Source organism: Triticum aestivum, chromosome 4B, assembly GCF_018294505.1.
Source record: "Triticum aestivum cultivar Chinese Spring chromosome 4B, IWGSC CS RefSeq v2.1, whole genome shotgun sequence".
Classification (NCBI taxonomy): domain Eukaryota; kingdom Viridiplantae; phylum Streptophyta; class Magnoliopsida; order Poales; family Poaceae; genus Triticum; species Triticum aestivum.
This window is the reverse complement of record NC_057804.1, coordinates 397400910-397409009: the sequence shown is the minus strand read 5'-3', so window position 1 is coordinate 397409009 and position 8100 is coordinate 397400910. Positions and strand designations below refer to the sequence as shown.

The 8100-nt window shown below is 41.5% G+C and overlaps 1 long non-coding RNA gene across 2 annotated transcripts; it reads right to left on the bottom strand.

Annotated features, from left to right (window-relative positions):
- Positions 1-1178: 1178 nt before the first annotated feature.
- On the bottom strand, positions 1179-5788 carry LOC123092324 (uncharacterized). 2 transcript variants are annotated; one of them, XR_006444472.1, is made up of 3 exons: positions 5256-5788; positions 2343-4482; positions 1179-2245 (listed from the first exon to the last, which is right to left on the bottom strand). It is a non-coding gene; the product is annotated as an uncharacterized lncRNA (long non-coding RNA). The 2 variants fall into 2 exon arrangements; XR_006444473.1 differs by having other exon boundaries at positions 1179-2694; positions 2828-4482.
- Between the last annotated feature and the right edge of the window lie 2312 nt (positions 5789-8100).

Below are 8100 nucleotides of genomic sequence, written 5' to 3'. Positions count from 1 at the left end.
CTGAGAAAACTATGATTTTTACAGACTGAAGTATTTATTGCTCATGCATTGAAATACTTAGGTTTTGGAATACCATGGTTCGAAAAAAACGTTGTTGCCAAACTAGGCCTAATGGTTGCATATATAAACATAATCCTAAAGATTTGGGACATACCCCACCTACTTTTCTTGGCTCAAAAGGATTGAGGCCCCTCCGATACGCTCAACTTCTAGGATATTTTTTCTTATAATGCCATGAAATTGGTAAGATCGTTGGTGATCGTAAATGACATTTATAATTAGTTGATATTTTCAGATTCATTTTTTGTAACTGTGAGTGATTGAAGGAGAGTTTCCTACAGTCTTGTATTAAAATGATCAGAATGTCAGGGCTACATGTAACAATATTTTCATAGCATCGTTGATTGCAGCTTGGAGTAAATCCGCGACGAGAAGGAAAATGAGTGGTGACAAAGGGTCTCCCTATCGAACTCCTCTTCAACAGTGAAATTGATGACTTGGCACCCCATTCAGGAGGACCGATGATTATTTTTCCAGTTCAGCCATGTATGCGATTTATCCAGTTCCGCCATAATCTCGATCATCGCAGTGTGATCAATGGTGTCAAATGCCTTGGAGAAATCTAGCTTTAGGATGAAGGACTTTTCCCTGAAAGCTTGGCACTGGTGGATGTATTCGATGAATGATCTGCAGGATTAGTTTTTGTAGACGGTTGGCCAAGAGTTTTGTGATAATCTTGATATAGCAGTTCTAGAATCATCGTCATAGAAAACAAAGCCATGAATGTAAGTGCAAAGATGTTTTTCTCCTCAACACTCGACTCTCTACATAAGTGCTTGGTTCATAGTTGTCGTGCTTCATTCAGCATACCTCTGATGCTACAATGTTGTCTTCTCTAACTCCAGAATCTCCGTCAACTCTGAGGATTCTTTTATAGTGCTTCAACTAAGGATTCTTTTATAGCTGTTGTCTTATAAACTTGAAAAATCTGCTCTAACTATTGGCAGATTCTGAAGTATCAAATATATACTATTAATAATATGATGCAACAACAAAACATGTCATACAATGCTAGCAACATAGCATTTGAATATGTGTGAAGCAAGAAAAAAAATAGTGGAACAAAGATATTGTAACAAAAATATATTGATTATCACACATTAAATCCAATAGGGTAATTAGTTATCAGGAATCAAAGAGTTTATACTTGCCTCAATACAAAAATGAAAATACTAAAAGTAGAACAGAGCTCACACTTATGGAAACTTACAAACGATGTACTACTCGTTACATCACACATTCTGAGAGTTATCCAGTGTCTGTGGGCACCAAAGGAAATCGCAATACAAAAGTCAGGCCATCGCAAATCTGAGGCGATGATTTGACCACCCATGCCGCAAATCTCATGGCAGTAGTTTGACCATGTACTTAATCATGCCTACAGAGTGGAGACTCGAGTTAAACCTGCAATAAGCCAATAACAGAAGAATTTTCAGTGCCATCAAGGTGTGATCATACTGAAAATGGATGTAGCTAAAATCATTTACGGCTTCAAGATAAAAATTGTAATCTTGTTTGTAACATGCATACAAATATAAGGTTACTAAAGTTTGCTCACATAATGTTTTTTCACAGCTTCTAGTGCATAGTACTTGATTGAGTACATGACTGTTGTGGCATGCATATTACTCTAAATATTACTTGTAGCAGCATGCATATTACTCTAAATATTCTGTTGTGCAAAATGATACACACAAATCTAATAATTTAGTGAAAACAGATTTAGCCGATAGTATTTTGACCATTATTAATGTACACAAGGAACACAACTCATTGCTATAGTAGTGGAGCAGCAGCAAAAGCATCACCCAAATACTTACCATTGTGCAAGCCAACTAATGATCCAGAGAGAAATCCCAAAGAATAAAAAGCATAAAAACAAGGATACTTTCCTGAGAGATCCCACTTCTTGGTGTAAAATTTGCAACTGACAAAAATATACACAAAAAGATGGAAGATATACAAGAAGGACAGATCCTTCAAAATTGTAGTATTACTACACCTATGCATTACTAAGGTATAAGGAGTATTACAATATTAGATTTACAGAAAAACTAAATTGCAAAACATTGGGATAATTCAAAAGAGACAAATAGATACAAGAAAAGAGATATAATGCTTCAATTCTTATATTTTCAGGCTTGTCATCTCCTTTCTAATTGTATGTGTTTTGATCCCTCTAGGACTGTAGGAAAAAAAGGATATGCACTCGTTAGTTGGTACAGATATCAACAAAAACTATGTTTTAATTAACAACAATAGTGACATGAGTGTTGCTCCACCTCTCCGCAGTGTAACGGTGGCCTAGCACTGAAGAGAATCTACCTCCCATGTTGATTGGTTTCCCATAGCTCTCGCTCTTCTTGATGTGTTGCTGGCATAGATACTGCTGGTGCAACCACATGAGAACATCTGTGACATGCTTTGGCTGCTCCTCTGCAGGAGCTCCCGCTTCACGTTGACAACATGCTAGTACATCATCTCCCATGATAGTGTAGAAGAGCAGGAACACAACAGTCTTCAATAGGGTTCACATGAATGCTAACCAAGTTGCTCAGTCTATTCAGGCATGTCACTCCTTTCTAGTGCATTGCTAACCAAGCACTGTCATCACATGGCCGTCTATGGCGGGTGCTGCACATCAATGTTTGTTAAAAAAGAAAAAAGAAGAAGAATAAGTTTGATGCTATTAGAATAGACATAAAGAGTATCACTCAAGCTTGAATCATCTTAGCATTGGAATTATGATGCTTCTTCTTGGACTCACCATTCATTACACTGGGATTATAAAACAAATTGGAAGAACGATTGAAGGTGATAATAATCCAGTAAAATTCAGTTGTAGCATGAATTCTTATATGCTTCATCTCACTTGCTAACCTTCATTGCTTTGACGTGATGCACTTGTCTCTGTGGCTTTTAGAGCCTTAAAAATAATATAAGGAATAAGAAGTTTGCGATAGACTAAACCTCTTGGAAGAAAATACAAAGAAAGAAGAAAGCATATATTCCTAAGGTGTCATCATCCAATACAAGGTTCAATATGTGGTCACTGCCACATAGGTTTCTTTACCATAGGAGCGTTGCTACACAGACGATGCTCTTTGTCCGATTAGTGTCCGATGGTACACATCCAGCCATCCATTACTTAGAACAAAATGACAGCACCCCACTGGATCAATTATTGGATAGAAATCAGACACATGAGTGTCATGCGCACGAAAGTTCCGTTACTATAAAGAGAAAATTTATCACACATATTCATTGTTTATATGTGCAGAATTTATGAATGATGCAGAGAATGATGAAGAAAGTGCATACATGCATGACAGAAACAGAGTGAATGTTGCTTCTCCACTATCGTATACCTCCCATCAGTATGGCGTCCAGGAATACAATAAACATAATTCAGTTTCTACAGCCTGGAAGTTAGCACTGATAGGCCTTACCTTGGATCAGGTCAAAACGAATGACCACAAGATTTTATTAGTACAGACTGCAGACCAAAAATTCCTCCTAAACACTTTTTATTGACCTCTGTATCGATTTGTTCAGTACTTCAACTCTTCAGTTTAGCATTCTAAACAAGCTATCGAAGACCCCAATGATGTTGAAAACAAGGTATGCTACTACAGATAGTTTTAAGGCACACAATTAAACAACATCAGGAGACAAATTAAGCTTACATGCTGATCCTAAATACTACAACGAAATGGTTGACAGAATATGCAGGTCAGTTTGGCACTATAAGTTCCCAATCATTAGCTCGCCTCAGGGGTAAAACAAGCGTCCATATAGTAAAGTACCAAATCACATGAGCAGTGTTGTAATCAGTCATGTAGATATTGTAGAAGATCACTGATTTTAACCAGTTCTGTAGTAGCTGTATAACTTCACTGATTTTGGAAGCTTTGTAAGACTAATTCCCAAATTCTATCTGGTAGTAATTAAAAACATTCCATACCTTGAGAATACTCGTATATATTTCCATCATGAACTCAATATATGTGTGAATAAACCGATAAGTAAATCAATATGGTGCATACTCTAAAAGCTCAGAGATCTTTGATTTCGTAGAAGTTATTAATATTCTACTCGGTTCAGAAATCCCTACAGAAAAAGGGAGTACATTTCAAGCTCCAGAATATGATCGTGCAAATGGTGAACTGAATAAAGCTATAATGGACCAGTATAATATACTACATGGAGCATAAATCTGCAACATGAATTTTGTAGTTATAGTATTATTACTCTCTTCGAAAATGAAAATTTGCTTGCAGCATGGGTATGAAGTATGCATAACCGTGCACAATCAAGGATTGAAGTCCAAATCTCAGCATGTTCCACATCACCTGAACATCACCGTATCCCCAATTAATAAAAAATATTGTTACTCCTGGACTCCTGGTTGCCATGAATTTTCTGCAATAAAGAGGGAACAATTCAGTACAAAGAGAGATAACAGAGAGAACAGAGATGTAGTGTTGTTGTGCGTTGTGCTCCCTCACCTCCCGGCCCTACAACCTGAAACCACCGGGGCCTCTACACTGCAACCCATATGCACATACGTCCCTCTCCCTCGCCCGACACAAGACACACAAGCTAGCACCGGCAGATTTTTGCTACATACCCAAGCTGGATGACCTCCCGAGGCTATTGCCGCGTGAGATCCAGAGTTCCAGACATCGGCGTCGCCGACGCAATTGCTGCGTCGTGCCGCAACTTCAGCCGACCAGTCACACGCGTCCTCCGGCGACCGCCGCACCGCCACCCCAGCGCACAGACGCCCGTGCCCTTAGGCCGCCGCCCCCTCTGGTCTTGCAGCCCAGAGAGGACGAGAACGACATGCTTAGGGAGAGAGGGATGGGATCCTACATGATTCGCTGCCGGCCTGCCGCCACCAATGATGCCTCCACCCGCCACCGATGTTTCAAAAGGGAGAGATGAACGAGAGGACCGGGAGGGGGTAGGTTTGATCCACCGCCTCGATCCTTCTCTGGCTCGCCTTAGGCGTCATGAGCGGCGGCATCAGGAGTTAGCCGAGGTTGGCTGCGATGGGACCCTAGAGTTTGTTCGAGAGGAGAGAGCTGCGAGACCGCGAGAGGGAGATGGGGTTGTGATTTCCTTGGGGTCAGGGGACTGGGAATGGGTCTCGACTGGGTACCACACAGACGGATCGAGGAGGAAGAGGCAACCTGAGGGTGTGGTGGTGCTCGACTGGGTGCTGGCTGTCCATGGCTCGTCGTCCTGCACAGGTTGCTCCCGCCAATCTGGTGAGGAAGAGAAGAGGAACGACAACGTGGATGGAGGGGGGACGACCACGGGCTGATGCAGTCGAGGTAGAGGCCTCCTGGTCGACGACGAGCTGCTGGATGAGCTCGAGCGCCCACCTTCTGTCGGCTCTACGACGGATCCGCCGGCCGGATCTGGCCACAGCGACCACCAGAGTGGCAAGGCCTAGCCCTTTCTCCGTCAGATCGGTCGGGGAGGGGAGCTCCTGGCCTTGGTCGAAGGGAGGAGGGAGGCTGAGACCCAGCTAGGCCAGGCGCATGGTCGCCTCCCGATGTGCATGATTGCTGGGGGGAGGAGGTGGTGGTGCCGTGGCGGCCGGCTGGGGAGGGAGGTCTGTGGTGGCCGGCTGATCCGTATGTAGTAGCTCGATGGGCGGCGGCACAGGGAGAGAGGGAGGGCTTGGGAGTTGGGAGAGGTAGGTCAGAGGTTGGGGGTGTTTTTTTGGCTGCGTACGTGGGTGGGGTTGGGGCGAGGGAGGGAAAAAAACAGTAAGAAAAAAGGTTGAAAGTGGTGGGACGAAAATAAACCGTGAAGGCTATTCATCAACTTATACATTAATTTAGCCCGCGCGGCAACACGCCGCGCCCTTCGGTAAGTCCTGACTATGTAGACTATGGTCCAAACAGTAAAACAATAAATAGTTATTAGCAAATATGCCCATGCGTTGCAACGGGGGAGAAAAAAATTATGTGCTAACCAAATAAGTATGACTCAATACCTTGATATACGAGCGTATTTTAACACAGTGGGAGAAAAAAATTGGGGAAGGAAGGTTTCAAAAAATATTTATTTTTATTTATGTGAACATTTTATAAAACATGAACATGAGGTTGACCTCGCCGGAGTCCGGCCAGAGCCCGGCCCGCCTCGTAATCCGCGCCCCCAGATCCAGATCCGAATATGAGGTTGACCCCGAATTTTTGCTAAGTCCCCGAGTATTTTTGACATTTTCATGCCATGTTTGACCTGTCATATCTCTGCATCCGTAGCTCCGTTTTGTGCGTGTAATATGTCAAATTGTTCGCCTCAACGAGTACATCATTTCATTCCATTGTATAATATTCATTTGAGGTCATCTTGATGCCTGAATCATTGTTGCAAGAGTGCTTCATAATGTTTTCTGCTGTCTGTTAACAGAACGAGCTCATTTGTCATTTTTGCCATGATTGATGTGTGCATCCTATGAGGTTGATGTCTACATGTGTTTTGATCTATGCTATGTCTTATTTAAATAGGTGCTTACCATGTATTTGTGTGATCAATGTGGTGACTAGCACAAGCATGCAAACTAGGCATCGTGATGTTGGTGATTTTAGTCCCTGTTCTGCTGTTATTTTGATGCCATGTAAACTTGTTACTACAGAGAGATCCATGCATATTTTGAGATACTTCAGTAAGGGTGTTTTGAACATGTGCTTGTTGTCTATCCATTAATGCCCTTGGTTGCAATTATGGAGTAGTCTAGCATGTCATTTTCGTGCTCTACTTTTGCTTCAAAATGTTTCCTGGCAGATTGTTTACATGTTATTCAACTTTGCCAAGGTTGTTGTAGTTGATCCTTGCATGCTATGAACTTGTTCTTGCCTTGGTTTGTTTCATAAACATGTCTTCTTGATGATGCTATGCTTATCTTGTCATGCAATGACTTGTGGTGAGTGAATCAAGCTTGTTAAGTAGGGTACTTGCTATTGCTGTTTTGCTAGGCTGAATCTGTTATTTCGTGATGCTATGTAAACCTGCTTCTACAAATCATTCTATGCATAATATGGAGATGTCCACTAAATATGTTTTGTTCTACATGTCTTGCTATATCCATCCATGCCCCTGGTTGCATTTATAGGTTGCTGTATCTTGTTGTTATCTTGCTCCAAAGTTGCTTGATAATGTTGCTGTCAGCCTGTTAACATCAAGTTCAGTTGTTGCCATGTGTTTTCCTAGTGTTCCATGCATCCTATGGACTTGCTCTTGCCATGCTTAGCTTCATAAACATGTCTTCTTACTGTTGGGTGCCTTGCCATGCCATGTTTTGCTCTGTAGTGAGTTGCACAAGCTCACCAACATGCCTTCATAATTCTGTTTCTGCCATGTTTGAATCTGTAATATAACTTGCTATCTTTACGTGGGTGCCATCATATTTTCTGCTCCTTTTTGGCTCATGGTCAGTAAAGAACATTTGATCTATGCATTTAGTAGTGTCATGCCATGACTTTGTTTTCCATGATAAGTTCCTGTAACATGTTGTTTGATAGCTCTAAACATTGCAACCTGATATTATTTTCTGCAAAGTTTGAATTGTTATTACTTGCAATCTTACCATGTGTGTTTGAGCATGTTCTAGTGATTTCTGGAGATAGCTCAGTGTTCATGTTTTGTTATGCTTTACCTGTACATCATGCCCATGTCTTCTGTTTTCTTTTTGAGGTCCTGTAGCATGTTGTTTTGATGCTTGCAATATGCCCAGTTGCTATTTTGGACAGCTTGTCCTTTAAACTTGTTTCATGTGTGTGTGTTGAACCGTTGCTCCGTTTTGAGTGTGCTCTATATGAAACTTGTTTAGAATTGCATGTAGCTTCATATTATCATGTTGCATCCATGTTTTGAGGTGTTTGCTTGATGTTTGTATGCTTTTTGCATCAATGCCATGTTTAACTTGTTTTTGCTCATATCTTCTAGGCCGTAACTCCGAACTAAATGAACTTTATATGTAACTTGACTAGAATCTCGTGTAGATCATCTTTGTGCATCTTA